Raw genomic sequence first — 19,449 nt, forward strand, 5'->3', positions numbered from 1 at the left:
GCCCTCGCTCTGTCATCTGGCAACCGGTGTCAGACCAGGATGCTCTGACTGCATTGAGGATTTAGCTTTATTTGTGCGGGACTTTTTTTTGACTTTTTGGCAGTTCTGGTTGGAACCTCAAGTTCTGAGGGCGCGTCAGCCTATTTCGATTTAGCCATATCCCTGGGCTTACAGCTTTTCTCTTTCCCCTGTGGTTTTTTGGATTTTTTGTGTGCTTTAAAACACCTACTTTATACAAGGGCAGGTTTCTTTGCTAGTTTAGGATGGGATCCAGCATTCCTACAGCTGGCACATTGAGAGTTACGTGAGGGTTTCCGCAAGAGAGGCAAATCCAGATTTTTTTTTCTTTTAAGTGTCGAGGAAGGAGCAATGTGAGTTAAGTTCTGCTTTCAAAGGTCCAAAAGGCCAAAAATATTTCTCTCTCAGCTGAATGGGGTGGCAGCTCTCCAAATTGCTTGCCTGTAGAAATCAAGGTTGTTTTACAGAGCCTTAGTGGGGATCTTCCCTCTCTATCTGTATGTGAGACTGGAGATACCATGGTGGGGGGTGTTGTAAAGTGGACACCCAGAGGGTTGTGATTGCGAGGTTGAAGAACTGAGTGTTGTTTCAGAAGAGGATTTTATTGGCAGCGACAGAGCAGAGAGAAGGGAGTCAGAAAGTGATTGCTGCCCCTGGAACTGCACAGGAGAAAGGTCCCCAAACCCCTAAACTGATCCAGCATTGAACAGGAGGAAGGCAAACCTATGGTGCTATCGGAATCTCGTCATACTAATTTTAAAGGAAAGGAGTTACTCTCTTCTAAAATGATATTTTTTTCTATGAAATTTGAAATGTTGTTGAAACTTGGTGAGATCAATGGTGGTCTCCTGACCCCGCTCCCCTTCCCCACTCTCGTCTTTCAGCCTGGTGCAGCCTACAGTGGAGAATGTGGGCTCCAAAAATCAAGCAAGGCAAAGATAGTGAAAAGGAGAAGCAATGACATGGCACCCGTCACTGAGAGAGGTAGTTTTTTTTTTTTTTTGCATTTGAACATGATTCGAACCAGTGATTGCTGTTTTAGGGCAGTTCTGCAGGTTCACTCATGTCATCATTCCTTGTCTCCTTGAGTGCATAATTGCTTGAGATGTTCTGCTCAGGCTTAAGCCGGCCAGCTGGAAAGGATATCTTCTCGAAAATTTTAAGCAAGACCCATGAAGTATATTGCGAGTTAGGAAGAAAGTTGCTCAATCCATATTGAGACGGCAGATGGGAAGCAGAATAGGGAATAGCCTGCAAATAGAGAGCTGAAGAGGCTCAACTTCAAAACTGGTGTGTGAGAATATCGTTCTGAAGTCCTTGGTGGGATCAAAGCATCTTTGCCGACTGCAGAATATTGTCTGTGCCCACAAGCGTTGCCTCTTCTCAGCAAGGTGGGGTTGCTCAGTAAGCAGTTACAATTTGGGGGGAAAATATCTGGAAGTGATTAAGAAGTAATTTAAAATATCTGTGCTTTCCAGTTAAGCTTTTGCCTGTGGCATTCAACAGTCTGTTATTTCCCCATCATTTATAACAAGCTGATTGTCACGCTGTAGGCATTTCTGTGATAAAAACAACCTCATGTATCGACCAAAGCTAAGCAACCTAAGGCGAATGGAACACGCTCTCCAAACAACAACCTGCGGCTGTGGATGTTGATTGCTCTAGGGACCAGCAAATTTGTCATATTGGTGTATTTTTAAATAACTGCGTACCCTCATGGTGCCAGCTAGGGAAAGGGTATTATTTCCATTCTTTCTCTGCCTCTTAAAATAGACCAGGAAAACATGTATGATGTGTTTTGTATTTTAATTATGCTAGAGTAATAATGACAAAGAAAAGGCAAGCAGTCGGGGCAGACTGTGAAATTGAGGGGATATAGATGTGTTCACACATCTCTGGGACTGAAGAAAGCCCGCTTGACCTGTCATAGGACAGCCAAGGTTGCAGCTCCAAAAGCACTTGCTGTATGTTGCACCCATATAATTATATGTTTTTACTAAGGATAACACATACCTGACACTGCAAAGTGCTGACTGTCTTGAGCTTGTCTAAGGAGCTTGAAGAAACTCAGAAACACTTTGGTTTGGGTCTGGAAGTGACTTTCCTCAATAGTTGCTTTCATTAGAGGGTTCTTGAGGTGACTTTTGAGTCAGATTTCTTCACAGCCCTCTTGACCTTCTCTAGGTGTTGCGAGTGCTCTTACAGACCCCCGTTAACTGTCTCAGGCGGGTACCTGGAAAATGTTAGGCTTAATTATCAAACTAAAAGGAGATGAGTGCAAGGAGCAAACAATGAATGTGTTTATTTTTATTCGGTTTGCTCTTTCAATTAAATGCTATCTGTTTTGCTGGAATGAGTGATTTTATAGTCAAGTAGATCATGTTGGTGGGGTTGGACTTTGCTAGACATGTGGGGTGACCTGTGTAAAGCAGTTTGTAGGACTGGGCTCGTGAGAGTTGTCCCTAGTTACTGCTGCCTTCAATCCAGAGAGGCTTCTGCACTTCAACTCCACAGGAGTCCTTGGATTTGCCCTCCTGAAATCTCTTCTGTTGAGAAAAGCTGGCTGAACGCGACAGGCAAATTCATTGTTGGGAAATTCTTGGAGAAGAAGGGAAGCAAGGGAGGAGGAACTTTTGGCATTTGAGTGCCATCCCTGTGCTCTCCGCTTCCTCCAGGCTGTCACAGCACGGTGTATCCGACGGCTGTTATGGGGCACTGGCGTTGCTGTAGACTGTTAATGCCACTGGCTTGGCATCTCTTTTCAGATATCATCCCAAAGCTCTTCTGTCTATCTTCTCTCTCTTCTCTCCTGTCTGCATCCCTAAATAATATTTGAGGGAAGAACAGACTCTGAGGGTTTTCTGATGGTTGGTATGTAAGATGCTGTGTAAAGTAAGGCTTTCTTGGGCTGTTTCTCACCACTTGGAGGCAGCCACAGGTTCGTTCATTGGCTCCCGGCCCACAAGCACCTTCTGGCACTTCTCTGTCCTTTGGCTGGTTTCTCTGGCTCTTTTTTCTAATTAATGAAATCTGAGTACTGTTACGCTGAAACACCATCCTCCTCGAAGAGATTTTCCCCTCCCTGGCCCTTAGTTCTTCTTTGGACTTGTGCTTTCTCCTTAGGACTGGAGGACAGAGGTGAAATCCAGTTGAATGAAGAAACTGAGTGCTGGAAAGCTCTGCCAGCCTTTAAAACCTGATCTTGGACAACATTGGTTCCCAAATGCTTCTGCTGGTGGCTCAACTCCTGCTCCTGAGCCATGCTCCTGTGATGGATATCCATTGGTCTCTGCTGGACTCGGGAACCGACGCAGCGAGGATTTTAGGAAGAAGGTGGTCAAAACGCTGTTACTTGGCTGGTCTTGCCTGGACGTACTCTTCAGAGGAGGGTGGCCTTTGAGTGGCCTAGTTGGCATAATTTCTTTTTCCTTTCGCAACCACCTTCACACCTAACCTCTTTGATAAAGAGCTCGAATTTGTCTTCAAAGCTCTGTATTTACCATAAGCAGTGTATGCTCTGCAGCTGTTATAGGGAAGCCATAATTAAGGGCAAACCGCCGGAGTTTACTGTCTAAATTAACAGGTAATTGCATACGGTGAAAGAGGAAGGGGGCCTGGTGTGGGGAGGGGGGAAGTCTGTAGGCTGCTGCGTTATTTACAAAATAACCTCATCATTTTATTTTGCGATCTAATTATAAAAGAACAAGGGGAGGAAAAAAATTCGGCAGTAATCGGAGTAGCTGACTCATGAAATTGAGAGGATAAACAGTTCTCTCCCTTTAAAGGAAAAAGGAAAAAAAAACATGTATTTTGAAATTGCTTTGAGAGTTAATATTTACAGGATGGAAAACTGTCAGAACTTCTTTTGTGTCATAACAAATCTTGATGCTGAAAAGCTTTCTGACTCTGCCATGCAGTTAAATCAGATTTGGCAATGGCGTAGTAGGGTTTGTTAAGTATCTAATAGTTAGCCACGGAGAAGTGCGTTGGGAGAGACCCATGCTATGAACCTGTCTGTAGTTTTCCCATGTTTGCAAGAGTAGCATGTCCCTTTAATGAGCATAAAACAAACAAAATCCCCACTTTCTGAAATGTCGTGACCTGTGAAAACTAACCTTGCTGTTTTCTGTCTTTTATGATTAAGTTCTTCTGCGGCTCTTTCCGTGTTCTTGCTGCTGTTGTTCTGAAGAAATATTGAGCTTTGGTATAAAATACAACCCAACCCTGTGTTTGTCTGCTGACTGAAAGTGATTGCACATTTATTTTAATATATAAAATATATATGTCCAGTAGAGCTTTAGATAACATAATAGCTTTATTGATTGCACCTATTGTCCCCTTCCCAGTTAGAAGTAAAAAAAATCATGGGGCTGCTTTTTTCCCAACTCTCTTCTTACACTTCATGCAAGAGATCTGTTAAGTGCACGCAGTTGTGTGAGGTTTTCAATCCCACTGCTCATTTGGGGACCTGGGAGGATATGTCACCTATGGAAAGAACAGCAGTGAGCGTGTGAGAGAGAAGGAGAGGTAGGAGAGTGTCTCTGAGATTTTAGAAAAGCATATCAACTCTCTTATTTCTCGGTTGACAAGGGTTTGGAGCTGTCATGGATCCTCTTGCTGATAGTGGATTTCTAAACCTGTTTTCAAAGTCTTGTGTCTTCCATATGTTATCAGCCAGCATCTTGGATACCTTGTGATCGGGGTTATGATCAAGACAGAGCTGTCTGAGGCACTGGAAGGTTACACCTTCATGGTCATGTGTACCAGGGTAGATCTTCATGCTCCCCTTGTTGGACTGGCCCAACTCATGAGGAATGACGGGGCTGTAAATAGCTTGTTAGTTCAACAGGCGCCTGTTCATCCACCTGTGCTTAAACGTGTCCTCTCTACTGCCGAGCTGAAGCATCCCTATTGCAGCGTTGGAACAGTCTCATGTTGAAAAGAAGTCCTAGCCTGCTTGTGCTTTTTCATTTTTCTGATGGACGTATCTCCATTACTTGTTGACTGCAGGGAACCCTTCTAGCTCTTAGCCTGGGAGAGAGCTGCTTGCCTGACATGTAAACGTAGCCCTTACATTAGCGATTCTCCAAGTGTAGTCTGATGATGCGTATTAAAAAACACGCAGAAATTTAATCAGTTTTTAAATGCCGTAGTTCATTGCCAGCCCTGCACTCAGTGTGAGGGGAAGCAGCTCTTGGCAGCTGTGGATCAGGGCAGCTGTTCTGCCTGGATGTCTATGGCGAAGTGCTATTTTATTAACTTCTTTTCTTTCGGATAGCAGCAGCACGTGCTCTGCAGGTTTAATTTTGCTCAGCCTCTCTGGGATGCAGAAGAGCCTTGGTGTAGCTTGGCTCTGTGTCTGAGGTGTTTTATCTTCTCCAGCTGAGGAAGAAAGAGCGGAGCGAGGTGGTGGAAGGTGCTAAGGGAGATATTGTGAGGCAGGCGTGCAGCTGAAGCAGTAATCTGCAGTTACACACCTGGACAAACACTAATTGCTTGCACGGGTGAGGACTGTCCACCCCTTACACTTCCCTTCAGAGACTGGCACAGGGCACAGTGGTGTTTTGTTGTCTCCTTTGCTTTCTGCTCGTGCATCACAACTTGCCCACTTCTGCATTACGGTTGGAGACAACATCAATTCATATGTAGGAGGAAAGAACCCAACACCTATGGCAGGTCAAAGGCTCTAAAGCAGTGGATTTTTCTCTTTCTAAACTAATTGCTAGTTTGCAGACCTATGACCGTTGTCCAGTCTTCCCTGTGTGCTCAGTGGAGACCTCTGAACTTTTTTTTTTCCTTTCTCCCCAAAGCAATCCATTGCCCTCCAGGGTGACTGGGAATTAGAAGCCGGAAACCACAACCTTAAGTTTCAGTGCTCAAAAGCTGGAAAAATGCCACTGGTTTTGGACTGGCGAGGTTATGTGTAAGCGTGCTTTGGTGTTTCCACAGCTGGTCACACTGTTGGTAGTTTGTGCTACCGATACCGATAGGCAGCCGATACCTTTGGTGTTTTCTCCTACTGGTGTTCCTTTTGAGAACTTTGTGTAGGACGCAGCTCTTTGGGTAAGCTAAGGACTTGCTGTTACAGCTGTGTCTGCTGCTGTACCCTTAGAAATTGGTGGGGAATGGTGTTGATAGAGCAGAATGTAAAGGACCTTTTGAAATATTCAAATTTTTTGCATGGCTGGTCTCTGAAATGTCATACAGAACCTAAACAGTAGAAGTGGAGTGGCACCATAGCCAAACTTTTTGGTTTTTCTTCTTATTAAAAACAAACAAACAAAAAAACTTGATCTTACACCAGGTCAGTGGAGCCATTGAACTAAAATGTGTTCCCTGGCCAGGAATTCACCTTGCTTTTACACAACAGTGGTAGGATTGAGTTACCAGGCTGAATGACCACGATGCAGATGAGGGATGTAGAAGATAGGGGAAAAGGCAATCCTGTGACTGCAGCCCTTCTCTCACCCCTGGGCTGCAAAACCTTTTGGTGGTGCTCGTTAGCTTAAAAAATTCCTGTTGCTTTCTGGTAATAGTTGATCGGTGCCTGAGAATCTGTCTTCACCTTCCCCCCTGGTAGTTTGTTGTGGGTTTGGAGCTTGCAGGTTGAGGTGGTACCGTGTCCAAGCGCTTGGCAATGGTTTGCCGCTAGAAGTGTTGTATGTAATCGCTCCTGGAGCTGTCTGACTCTTGTATGCTGACAGGTCTGCTTGCTTTGGCTACCAGCATTTGTCTCTTCTGCGGACTGTTAAAGTCAGTGTAGTGGAAGTGTTAATCCTGATTGCAGTCACAAGCCAAAGAACAATCTGCTGGTAAAAAGCACATGTAGCAGCTAGCTTGTGAATCTTTGTTCGGGTCTGAAGATCAAATCTGTACATGATGCTGTTCATGTTTGCTCATTTTATGCAATGAAGTCCTATCTACCAGGCTGTGGAAAGCCGGTTTTTATTGCCTCCTCCATCTACAGAACTTGCACAAGACGACTCCAGAGGATCCTCCTGTTTCTTCATCCATGGAACAGAGCTCCCATTAGAAACAAGGGTTTTCTTTGACTGTCATACATGGTGTGTAGGAAGAACAGCCTGATTTCCTCCCACACCTCCCATCTGGGCTAGGTAACCCCTTTTGCTTGGACTTACCAAAGGAGATAGACCCCCGCCCCGAGATCTCTCTCAAAACTGCGCAAGTTTGCAGTATGTGGAGACATCACTTATTGAAGGCAATTTATAGCAGGATCTAGGCAAGACTGATCTACAGCCCCAATTCAGCAAAGTTTTGAGTCTCCTTGACCCCCTGCATGTGCTGTTGCTCCTGCTCGTAAGGGCGTTCCCTGCTGAATTAGAGCTTTGTGTTCCTGAAAGGTTTCCTGGGCCCCTTGAAAGCCCCTTTTGTCCTTCCCTGTCATCTTCCATCATGTGGTACCTTAAGCTATTTCTGTTTGGTGGCTTTTGTGAGAGCTGGACTCTCCTTTGTTCTTCTTTCAAGTCCAATTCACGCAGGGAAGGCTGAGCTGGAGGTGAGGTTGCTGCCAATTTCTGAAGTTTGTCCTTTGTGTCCAGGGCACATTTGTAAACGGTGACGTTTTGTTGGCTCCACGTTCCTTGGAGAGCAGGAGAGCTGTCCTGCCTGCAAGATTGCCTGTGCAAACTCAGCAAAATCTTGCCAGACCCATGCTGGCCTCGTTCACCTGTTGAGAGCAATTTGGGAATTGGCATGGYGGCTGCAGGGCGGCACTTTGCCAGAGAAGTGAAGTCTTGAATGCAAGGGCAGTGGTGGCAGAGATCCTTACCTGAGTGTGGAGAGTAAATTAGGCAAAAAAAMCCCCATCCAGTTCCTTGCAGTTCTCTAGCGTGGTTGTTTTATTAATGCTCCCAGTGGGGCTGAAAAAAATGTCTTTTTTTTATTTCTCTGATGGTCCCTTTTGGTTAGATCTGCCACGAGAAAGGAAGCAGGGGCAAAGAGGGTGGGCTGACCTGAAGTATCTTCTATGAGGGCAAATGTTTGGAGCGGAAAATTATTCCATCTCCCGTGTTTTATGGATGGGTAGGCTGAAATGTGAAAGGGTCAATGGACGCTGCGTGCTCCTGAGCCAGCAGAGAACTCGGAATAATAYGCTAGGTTTTGCCTTTGTGTGCACGGGTATGTATTTTGAAATTAAAATCTTCCAACCCCAGGACCCGCAAGCATCRCTCCAGTTGGGTGATGCTCCGAGTCCGGTTGTGGACTGTATCACAGTGAAGGACCCAACCCATAAAACCGTCCCGGTTGCCCTGGATGGAGCCTGAGTGCTGAGTGCCTGAGTGAGGGAGTTTTTGTGTGTGAACAAACCTATGCAAGTCTCTGTGTTGGGACAGCTGGAAGGAAAAGTAGATGTRAAGCTTATAATAGAAAATCTTTTAAACGAGGAGCCTATCCTCCGCTCACCCCAATTTCTCAGGTATGTCAAGCTTGAAAGCTAAAAATCTCTCTGACTGCAGAGTGGACATGACACAGCAAATACATTTTTGAAAAATAAAGAACAATCAGGGTGTTATCGAAGGGGAATATACTACCTTTGATACATTACTAAAGGAAATCCTGCTATTCCCTTTCTTTTTTCTTTTCAGCACAAGCTATAGAATTTACTGCACTGTTAATGTACTGAAAGAAAACTGCAATAATTTAAAGTCTCTGTAGCCAACTGCACTAGTACTACAGAAATGCTCATATTTATGAGAGTGGTCAAACATCCAATGGTGTCCACAGATGTATGGCAGTGTTTGCAGTGGGCCAAAGCACTGCATGATTTATYGCAGAGTACTACATAGAAAGCTATAATGTGCATTGTAATTAGTGTAATGTACCCTGTAATAGCTGTGAAATAAATTCTGCACTGAAACTTGCAGCCCCAAAACACAGGATCTGATACGGATTCCACTGAAATAGAGGGAAGAAATCATCTAACATCTCCACAGCCGTGAAGTCTATAGTAGACTGTATGTAAGCAATGTGTCTATGAATTAGCTCGATGTTGTTCTGGCTTCTGTGGTCATCTTTTATTTTCGAAGACGAGAATGTCATGTGCCGATTCTGTGCCGTAGTGGAGGGCGTTGCATCGGACTGTGGGTGCCTAACACACAGGTTTCACGTGTGGAAACGAAAGGACAAAGCAACTCAATGGTTTTCCCTCCTGTCTTTGGTCCTGAAGCAAGCAAATAATACAACTAGGAAAAAAAGAAAAGAAAAGAAGGAAGAGAAGAGTCACTGAGCAGTCCTTTAGCCTACCGGTGTGCAGGTAATGGAAGGGAGCAGTCACCACAGACTCCTATCTTCTGGTTTCCCAGGCATCTCAGTGGGAGAGGAGTTTGGGGGCAAAATGTCTGTAACTGCCCTGTTGGGTCTTCCTTTCCTTCCATCAAGCAGGGCTCTTAGCTTTTCTCTGCCCCACGGGCTCATTCTTTCTCTACCAACTCTTTTTATGAGAAATACCGGTAGCTCTGATAGCGTCTACATAAGGGAAGGTGGGAACGGGAAACGCTTAGTGATTAATTTAGTTGACTAACACTGCATCTTCACTTGCACCCTCTTGGTGTAGCTCTTCTTATCATTTGGTAATTTTAGAGAGGGACGAGTGAAAAGCACCGTTTCAAGCTCTGTGGGCGTCGTCTTATTCCTTGTCTTGGTTGCAGCTTCTGTACTGAAAAACATCCGTTTTGGATGGGAGTGGATCACCAGGTAGACTTGCAGAATGTATTCTGAGGCATTGCTGAATGACATGGCCAAAGGTTGGCATCTTTGTTTTTTCAAACAGAATCCTTTAGGACTGCCAAATACTTAATGTTCCCAGTTTATGGATGAGGAATCTGTCTCCCAAATTGCTTTCACTGTGGAGGTGTGTCAGGAAGGACTAAGCTCAGACCTTTGGGCTTTGCTTCCCTGCAGAAGTGCCCTCTGAGTGCTCTGGGAAATTTCCTAGTTCTTGGGGAATGGGCTTATGGGCTTTTCCAGAACAAAATTTCATTTTTTAGGCTAGTGCTTTCCTTTTACTCTCTCTTTTTTGTCTCGTCTCACTTTCTAGCTTCTCCATAGATCATGAGTATTTGACTGGGGGTGGAAGAGTCAAACCAAACCAAATTTATTTTGTCTGTCAAGCCTCCTCTTTGTAATATTCTTCTTTATGTAAAAGATGACACTAAATAAATCTCCCAGTTACCTTAGCTGTTCTGCTTACAGTGACTTTTGCTCAGTGATCATTATTTTTCATTTAGTTGCATTTTATTTTTTTAATGTGTTTTAGAATATATCTTCATAAAGCAATATTTATGCAGGAGGAGATCCTCCTTTCATTTGAGGATTTCAGTGCACATGTGAATTCACATGGCCTTTCTCTAACCTTTTGTAGTCATGTAGTACTGCTTTTATTGCTAGGGATACTAGGGGAAGGAATTGAGAAATAGTCAAGAATGAGGAACGAGCATCCTAACTCTCTCAAGACAGCACTCATTTTCGTATTGCAAAATGGGAGGTGGCTTCTATGTTCTTTTCAAAGCAATACCTTTGTGAATGCTTCCAAATATCCTTTACTTTGGGTTCAGATTCTGTAACTGGTCTTTCCCTCTGCTGTTTGTTTGCCTTTTCAGGTTCTCTGTCATCTTTGTGATGGACTGAGAAAGTGAGTGGATGGTTGTAAGTGAAGTGAACTGTAACACAAATTCTTCCAACTGCTATTCCACTGATGTAATTCTTTTTTCCCTGCATTCTGAAATTCTAGTACAAGTCCTTCTATATTATCATGTTTAAGGGACTCTTTAAGAGCCTTTGCATTTGTAGGGTTTCTGATTCAGGCAAAGAAAGTATGGATATGCCTGACACTTTGATCTGAACAGTGAGCTACTGTCTTTTAATACTTCCTTTTAAAACTATTATTATTATTATTATTATTGTCAAGACCTTGCAGGACTTTCTCGTTTTCCCTTGTTTAATCTTAACCCCATAATTTGGGGTACAGTTCTCTAAAGACTGGAGGAAGTGGGTTTTTTGAGAGACTGTTGGGAGAGCTGACTAATGGCAAAGACTGAATAGAAGGACTCGGAGCAAAGGTGGACCCATGGGGCAAGAGAACACAGGGGCCAGTGATTTAATTCCACTTGGTTTCCTGGAAGGTCATTTTGTGGACAAAGGACTGAACCAGTAAATGTTAAGCCTGAACTCAGTGAAGGACCTAAATACGAATCTGGATGTGAGCCAGCAGTGTCCTTGTGCCAGAGGAGGTCAACCGTATCTTATATTAATAAAAGTGTAGCCAGTAGGTCCTGGGAAGTAATCATCTCCCTCTCCTTGACACTTGTGAGACTGCATTTGGACACACTGTCCAGTTTTGGGCTGCCCAGTACAAGAAATAAACTGGTATAGTAGAATGAGTCCAGTGGAGATCACCAAGGTGTTGAGGGGGCTGGAGCCTGGGACATGCGAGGAGAGGCAGTGAGAACTGAGTTTATTCAGCTTGCAGAGGAGACGGCGTAGGGGAAACCTTGTTGTTGTCTATAGCTACCTAGTGGGACAGTGTAGAGGAGTTGGAGCCAGACTCCTCTCAGAGGTGGACAGTGAGAGGAGGAGAGGCAACGGGCACAAGCTGGAACATGGGAAATTCCAATTTATAAGGAAAATTTTTTTCACCATGGTGGTGAAGACTGGAACAGGGTCCCAAAGAGGCTCTGAGATTTCCATCCTTGTAGGTGCTCAAAACTTTACTGGACAAGACCCTGAGCAACCTATTCCACTTGGACCTACTTTGAGGAGGAGGTCAGATTAGAGATCTTCAGAAGTCCTTTCCAGCCTAAATTATTGTGTGATTCCACGTTTGTCTTATGGTAGGCATGATTTTCAGGGTGTTCTTGCACCTGAATCTTCACATATTTTTCCCAGTAGGAAAATGCTGGTTTCCAGAACTCCTCTGATGGTAACTGTGAAAATTTTCCTTCTTTCCATTCTTCCCTTAAGCTATTGAACAGACTTATTTCTTGAACAGCTATTCACAGACTGGGAGTTTCAGTTCTCTAAGTAGGATTGCAAGCTGGGTGAAACAGCCGTTGTCAGAATGATGAGATAGCAGTCAGAAAGTGGGTTATGGACGCGAAAGAGAGGTCTTCTGTAGAGAGATTTGGGAAGTGCTGATGTGCAATACCAATCATGTGCTTGCTAGTCTACAATATGCAAAATTCCCCCTGCCCGAAGACCCTTGCAATCAAACGATGCTAGCAGTGGGGCAGACTTCAGGTGTGTCCCGTTGAGCTTTTCTCTGAGTGCTGGCTGCGTTTGAATTTCTAGGTCTAAAAAACCTCTTCTGGTGGGATTCATTTTTTTTTCCCCCCCAACACGAAGGGTGATACCAGTTTCTGTACAGTGGCAAGCAAAAATCTTAAGAGATACCAGCCTTTCAAGATGTCTCAGCTATCATGAAATTGAACTGATCTCCTAAAGGTGTTACAACTCAGTTCCGGAATTGGAAACTGCAAGATTTTCACAGGATTTTTCCATTCTCCTGCATAACTGATTACTGCTGCTATAACCAAAGGGGTTATATGATGCAAATCCAAACACGTGGAGACCTTTGCTCATCTTTAGTAGTCTTCTGTCCAATGCTATGGTGGAAAAAATGTCCCTCTTTTTGGAAGAAGCTTTCCTTAGTTGGACTGACGGGATTAGGAGCGTTTTAGCATGCACATGTTTTAAGATGGGTGTGGAATATTTGGTGGCCACTAACCTATTTAATTTATTAATAAAAACTACTATTCATCTTCCTGTGACCAAGCCCCATGGCTGGATTTTTGTTTTTATTTTGCCTTGAGGCACAGTAGTCCCTTTCTTAGATCTACCAATAGCAATGAAATTAAGTATATTCACTGGGGTACAGTGGCCATGTAGTTACTGCTCATGGCAAACTGACTCTGCTTGTGTCCAGCTGTCATAGTGTATATCCCAGTATGTCCAAAATTTGATAGCTCTGTATTTGCTTCCTTCTGACCTTGGATATTTGGGGGTTTTTTTTAAGTAGACAGCCCTCCCTTTCCTTTTTCTTTTGACTTCACCTGGAGCATTGGGAAGACGTGCTATGAACACACAGCTGTTGTGTCTTGATTAGATGTTTGGCAGGTCTTTATTAGCCTTTCAGTATCGTTGCACTGATGTGAGCCGAGGATCAGAATCTAGGTTATTTTAGGGGACTTGTAAGACAAAATATAAGCTACTTCAATTCCCTTTCTTTCTCTGTGTATGCACAGGCTGCATTGTGGAAGCTGGTGGAATTATATCTCTTAACAATATAGCCTTTCATCTTTTTCAAACTGTAATATATATATAATCCGACTGGTTGGTTTATTACGTTTTTGTAGCTGTCAAATTTTTCTGAAGATTAGACTGGGAGGAAAAATGCCCTCAGAGTGAGATCTATGAAGGTGTGAAATAGTCTCTGAAGAGAGGCACTGGAAGCACTGTGGCTTGAATTATTGCAAAGTGAGCAGTCCAAAGGGCTAAGAAATATCTCCTGGGGGGTCATGGCTGTCTCGGCTACCTGGGTGGAGTGGATTAGCTCATGTCAGGGGTCACGCTCTTCGGATCCAGATGCTTGTGGGAAAGATAGGTCCTGCTGTGAGGAGAATTCTCCATTATGGAGGAGTCTGTTGGATTTGCCACGTCTTTGAGACACATTTCCTATAAAACAGTTTAAGCCTCTATGTGCTACTGTATTTAAGGTCAGGCTGAAGAGTCCATTTGCATTTATTAATGGTTTCTCAGGGGTTAATTGCTCGGTGGTTAATTACTGAAATCCCCTATTTTTATTTTAAGGATTTAATTGGTCTCTCTCCCAGCATATCCCTGGGTTTACTATATTGAAATTCCATAGTGCTTTCCTGCCTTGTTTCAGGTAGGAAGGTGAGACAGTTTGCTTAAGTCTCTGCATCTTGCAGCATACCTAGGTTGGGCTGTATGGTCTCCCCCATGCCAGGCAATTTAGTTTGTGTGCACATTAGTTGAGCAATATTTATTCTCTTTCTTAAGAACACAGCACGGATGAACATCAGCAAGGGTTGTGATACTTTTTTAATCACTCATCTATTTTTTAATGTCATTTTATGCTCAAAAGCAATCAACTTGAAAGTAGTTTGGGCTCATAAGGGTATTTCTGGGTGCCCATTTTCTCATTTCTGTGGCTGGAGTGGACTTGTGCAAGGACTTAAGGGATTGTGTAGGTGGTCTTATGGGTACTGTGCTGGGGCTAAACTGGAGGCACCAAGTGCTGATTGGTACGATACAGCTCTTGCAAAGCACCCCCCAGCTCTTGCTTCCTACTCCCAAATCTTTCCTGATGCACACCAGCCTTTAACTGTTTCCGCAGAATCTGTGGACACACACATTATGCTCCCCAAAAGTCTACTCCTGCAAAGATTGTCAGATTTTTTTTTTCTTTTTTCCTCTGTTTCCTGGAAAAGAATGTCTTTTGACAGATGATGGGAAAGTGGGGAATAAATGCTGCAACAGCAAATTTGGAAGATTATCCCTGCAAATGGTAGGGGCAAATTTTAATGGACATCTTGGTGGAGCCTTGGGCTTCATTTGTGGGTTTGTACGAATGCATGCAAGAGGCCATATCTTTTATAAAGAACCTACAGTCCAGTTCTGCTTTTCTCTGGCAAAGCTAAATATATTGTACGGTGTCTTTGAGACCTCTTTTCTCTGTGCCAGAGAATTTTCTGTTCTTTATACATTGCTCCACTTTATACATTGCTCCACTGCAGAGGGTTTCCTTTGAATCATTGCAAGACCTGATTAATCCCTTATTCCCGTATAGATGTGAATCCTGGCTGAATCAGCTCATCACCATATTTTAAGCTAATAAATTGAGCTCCATGCAGGTTATCGCATGGGGTTCTTCCAGAGAAAATCCTCACTGTGTAAAAAGGTTAATTTTTGCTTTTTATGTTTATTAAAGATCTGGGACACCATTTGCAAGAATATGTCCTGGATACTTTTTATAACCATATCTTCCCAAAAAGCTGTCTAGTTCTCTATGTTGGTTGATCTCTTATCTGTTACCTTCACTGTAGAAAGAGCATTGCTGCATTTCAGTGATAACCTTATGTTTGTATGTCTAAAGCAGTATTGCTTTAGGTTTCTGTAGTGCCTTTCATCATAGCATCTCCAGCAGCTTTGCAAAAGTACTGGAAAGTACTGAGTCTTTAGGTTTCTCCTCAACCAATTTTTGTGTTGTTTGCAAGTGTCTCTGGCTGTGGACAAGTTGCTGATTTCTCTGCTTCATGGTGCAGTTATGAACTTCCCCCTCCTTTCACCTGTGCAATCATAAGCCAATTCTGAGGTCTTTGGGGAGAGGCCTGCTGCCATATAAGCTGGTACCTAACCTGCAGTGTGTTTAGTTGCTCTCTACAACGAACCTTCATCTCTTGTCTGCAGGATGGTTCAGCGCTGGGTAGAGCGGAAGTCAGAATATGAGAAATTATCTCAAATGCAGCAATTAAACTTAACCCCTTCTCTGTTTTTTTTAATTTATTTTTTTCATCCATTTTATTATTTTTTAAATTAAAATTGCTCAGGAGAGCCCAATATATCCATTACAGGTGATGGAGCAGTGCCAAAGGAAGGGCTGTATCAGTCCCATCATAACTCACAAATATGTCTAATTCATTGCCTTTATCAAAGGGCTCCAAATATTGTTTTGAACAGTTAACCCAGGAGCTGTCTGCTTCTATCACATTTGCTTCAGATGTACTCTTATCCTTTATGAACGGGCTGCCATTAAGTTCAGCTTGCCCCCCACCTCTCTCCACAGTCCCCCTGCCCATTTCCCTTTCTGTCTTGCTTGCATATTGCAAGGATCTTCAGCAGAAGTAAAGCAGCGGTGGTCTTTCCCTGGAGATCACAAGTGAAATATCGGAAAATAACCTGCTTATGGCAAATATCATCCCCAAAGGATCACTGTTCTTGAGAATTTCTCTTGAAACGATGCAGATATTCACGCTAAACCATTGCAGAGTGCTGGATATTTTTCACCTCTAAAGATAATGAGTATGTGTAAATGGGCTTAGGTTTGCTGAGAGGTGAGATCTGTAGTGTGCTCTGCACTGGTCTTGGGCGAAGAGCTGGAAAGCAATGTTTCTGGCATATTTAGCCCTTGGCTAGACAAAATACAGGAGGTGGTGTTCTGAGGAGTAGTTTTGAGCGGTCCTTGAAGAGGCAGATAGAGTTATATATAATGGTCCCGTGGACCCTGCTGGGCATCCGCAAGAATGATCCCCAAGAGCATCTACCCCAAGAGCTTCCCTTCTTTTTCCACCTAATGTATCACGGAATCGCAGAATGGTTGAGGTTGGAAGGGACCTCTGGAGATCATCAGTCCAACCCCCCTGCTGAGGCAGGTCTTAGTATGCTACTAAGCACTCAATTACCCTCTAAAGGAAAGAGGAGAGTGTCACTACACGTCCCGTGAGCTTGAGGTAACAGACATTTTGTTAGATGAAGATGTCTGGATGAACTTAGGATGTGGATCATGCAAACAGCCCACCCGTTTTGCCCTGGCCCTAAGGTAATTGTTGCTTGACTCGCCTGGGGAGAACGTGTGGTGGAGGAATGTCTGACCTGAAATCTGGCAACCAGCCTAGATTTACAAGACTGAATACAGCCAGTCTCTGTCCTCTGAAGGTGGAAGGTTCATGAGGCTCTGCTGGAAACCCAACCATGTTCTATCATGGCAGAAGGCCTGCTGAAAAACTGGGAACTGGAGGATAAAATTAGAGCTGGGTCTTGTCGTCTAATGGGATGTTTATAGGTGCCTCCAATTTTTTTTCCACCTCTTGATTTTCCTTCCCTTCCCTCCCCCAGATTAAAGCTTTCATCTGTTTGGGTTGGGGCTGGAGGTTTTTAAATGTTTTGCTTGCCTTTTTTTTTTTNTTTTTTTTTTTTTTTTTTTTTTTGGTCTGTTTGCTATCTGCCTCTTCCTTCCGGATTCCCTATGAGGTCTTTGCATGTCCACCAGGTTTATGTATGTGAAAAGAAAGTGGGTCTCGCCAGAAAAGGCATGATGGTTGGAGGATGGTGTGGCACAGGTTGTATGAATGGGGTAAAATCAGTGCTTCTGGTTTCAGGCTGTGCCACTGATTATTCTGATGGGCAGCCTTAGTGTCTGTTGACTCTTTTCTCCTCTTTAGCCTATGTTTTAGATGGAGAGAAGATCTTTGAGGAGAACTGAGAATATGAACTTCAGAGAGCTCCGAAATGGCACAGAAAGCTACTTCGCAAATGCGATGTCTGATTTAATATGTTGGTGTGAGCAGCAGGGCAAAAGTAGAAAATACCGGAGCTTGGATTACTTTAGGGACTAACGGGAGTTCGTTGCTCTCTGTATCTCTTTCCTGAGTAACTTCTAAGCCTCTTCCTTCTTTCAGTCTGGGAGAGGTCGGTAGTTGGGGAACACTCTTTCCTAAAGATGTGCTTTTCTCTTTCAAGTGGGAATAGCTTGTGATAACCCTTTTCTGGAACATGCCTAAAGAGCTATCTGTGGGATCAGTGCTAACACGTGTGCAATGCTAACACTAGATAAGTGGCTTGTCTTGTCTCCAAGGGCAAATTCTCATTTTCTCCAGTAGAGTCCATCAGGGTTTCCCCCCTTCATTGCCTTCAATGCATGCATTTTCTGGTGGTGTATTGTTTTAGCAGAGGGCTAGTTGGTTTTCCTTGATATGGCCTTTTGCTCACTAGCTTTGCCTGTGTAGCATTTCTTCTCCTGCCTGTTGTCCAGTGCCTTTCTGTGTCTGGGTTGTTCAGGGCTGTTCATAGCATTTCTGGAGCTGGGAACGGAGATAAGCAGTGAAAACTGGATATTGCCAGCCTTGGTCTAAACTGTCCTTTCACAGCTCTAGGTCACTGTGTCCTGTTACTTCCAGATTTCTCGTTAAAACCACTCTTTTATTATGTGTCTCTTGACACTGTTCGACAGAGCTTCATTGACTTCCTTTTCCAAGGAAAGAGCTGCAAGATCTGGCTTCTCTGATCCTGTTTGCAGACAACGGTGAGGCTGAATGTTGAGACCATTTGTGCTCTCTACCTTACCTGTATGAGGCTTTCAGCTTCTGGGAGAGCTGATCATCTTCTGCCCCTGAAGCATTAAATACACCAGTAGTGTTTATCTTGCTCTCCTTGCCTTTCCTCCTGGGCTGGTAACCCCACGTTGTGACATGCCTCTGTGCTGGGATTGTTTTTTCTTCTCCTTCTCATCAAACTGATGCTGGTTGTACTTCGTATGTGATCTAGAGGGGCTACAAGGAAAAGTTTACAGTGATTAAAGAATTCAGCTGGAGTAAGAGCTGAAAATTTTCTCATTCTCCTTTCTCCCACGTTCCTCCAAAAAGGCATGGGGGCAGCACTGAAATACTTCCTACGTGGAAACAGCCAGGTCTCCCATCAAATTGCATAGTCATAGACATCAGCTTTCTTTGCAATTTTGGGTACCTCCTAGAAAAAGACCTAACCCAAGCTCTATGGACTCCTCTTTTTAATTTCATAGTCAATGAATCCATCCATCCATCCTTCTAGGGAGTTCTAGATCCCTTTAAAATTTCACATATTAGATTGCTGGGCACAAAGTCCTGCTGTCGTTCTGTAAATTGTGTATTCTGAAAACTAAAAAGTAGTCCATAGGGGACAGGCTGAAAAACACGGAGATAAAGTACTTTGAAATGAAGTGGAAAACATCTGCTGCTCTCAGTAAATTTTGGTATAGGCCCCTGTTGCCTGTAAATAGTTGTATGCCATTGCTTGCAGCGAGGTTGGAAAGTTGGGCTCCAAATGCGTTCCTGAGAAGCAATCTGTTTTATTTTCTGGCCAAAAGATGTCAATGTCTATTCCATTTTTGGTCCATTTCTGCTGTTCCTAGAAGGAGTGATGATATGTTAATTCCCAGAACATGCACTTGCTGAGGATTGCAAAGGCGTGACATCTACTGATGCATCAAAATGTCCCTGTTAAGCATTAAAATGTGCTTTGTTTGGATGTGAATATTAAAACCGGTCTTTTTCTCCCTCTTCCCCTAAGATCAAAGTGCTTCAGAGAATTACTGAGTTCTGCACGACTACAGCTCTGTTCTTTAATTTGAATGGTAAATAACTAAATCTAGATAAATTTGCTTTTTGTATCACGGAGTTGTAGTTGCCTTTGAGGTGGGACATATCAATATAAATTAATAACCCCTGTAATTACATCCAATCCCTTTGGAAGCAGAATGAGTGAAAGTAGGAAAAGAAAAAGTGAAGCATCCAGCCTGTTTTGAGAGATGTGATAGGCGGCTCTTGTCCATCCTTTGCGCGCAGTTACTATCTTGGTCGTTAATAGTTGTTCATGATGGTACTTCTGAGCAACAAGTCTAATACAGCTTTTTAATTAACG

At 43.5% G+C, this 19,449-nt stretch overlaps 1 protein-coding gene across 1 annotated transcript in view; it reads left to right on the forward strand.

Annotated features, from left to right (window-relative positions):
* Positions 1-19,449, forward strand: part of TSNARE1 (t-SNARE domain containing 1) — a 436,739-nt gene that overhangs the window by 14,223 nt on the left and 403,067 nt on the right. Inside the window, exon 3 of the mRNA XM_026069584.1 lies at positions 3,142-3,351. The gene's annotated coding sequence lies outside the window, so the exon portion shown is untranslated. The remainder of the gene's footprint in view (positions 1-3,141; positions 3,352-19,449) is intronic.

The sequence above is a fragment of the Apteryx rowi genome, unplaced genomic scaffold (genome assembly GCF_003343035.1).
Source record: "Apteryx rowi isolate R43461 unplaced genomic scaffold, aptRow1 scaffold_106, whole genome shotgun sequence".
In the NCBI taxonomy this organism is placed as follows: domain Eukaryota; kingdom Metazoa; phylum Chordata; class Aves; order Apterygiformes; family Apterygidae; genus Apteryx; species Apteryx rowi.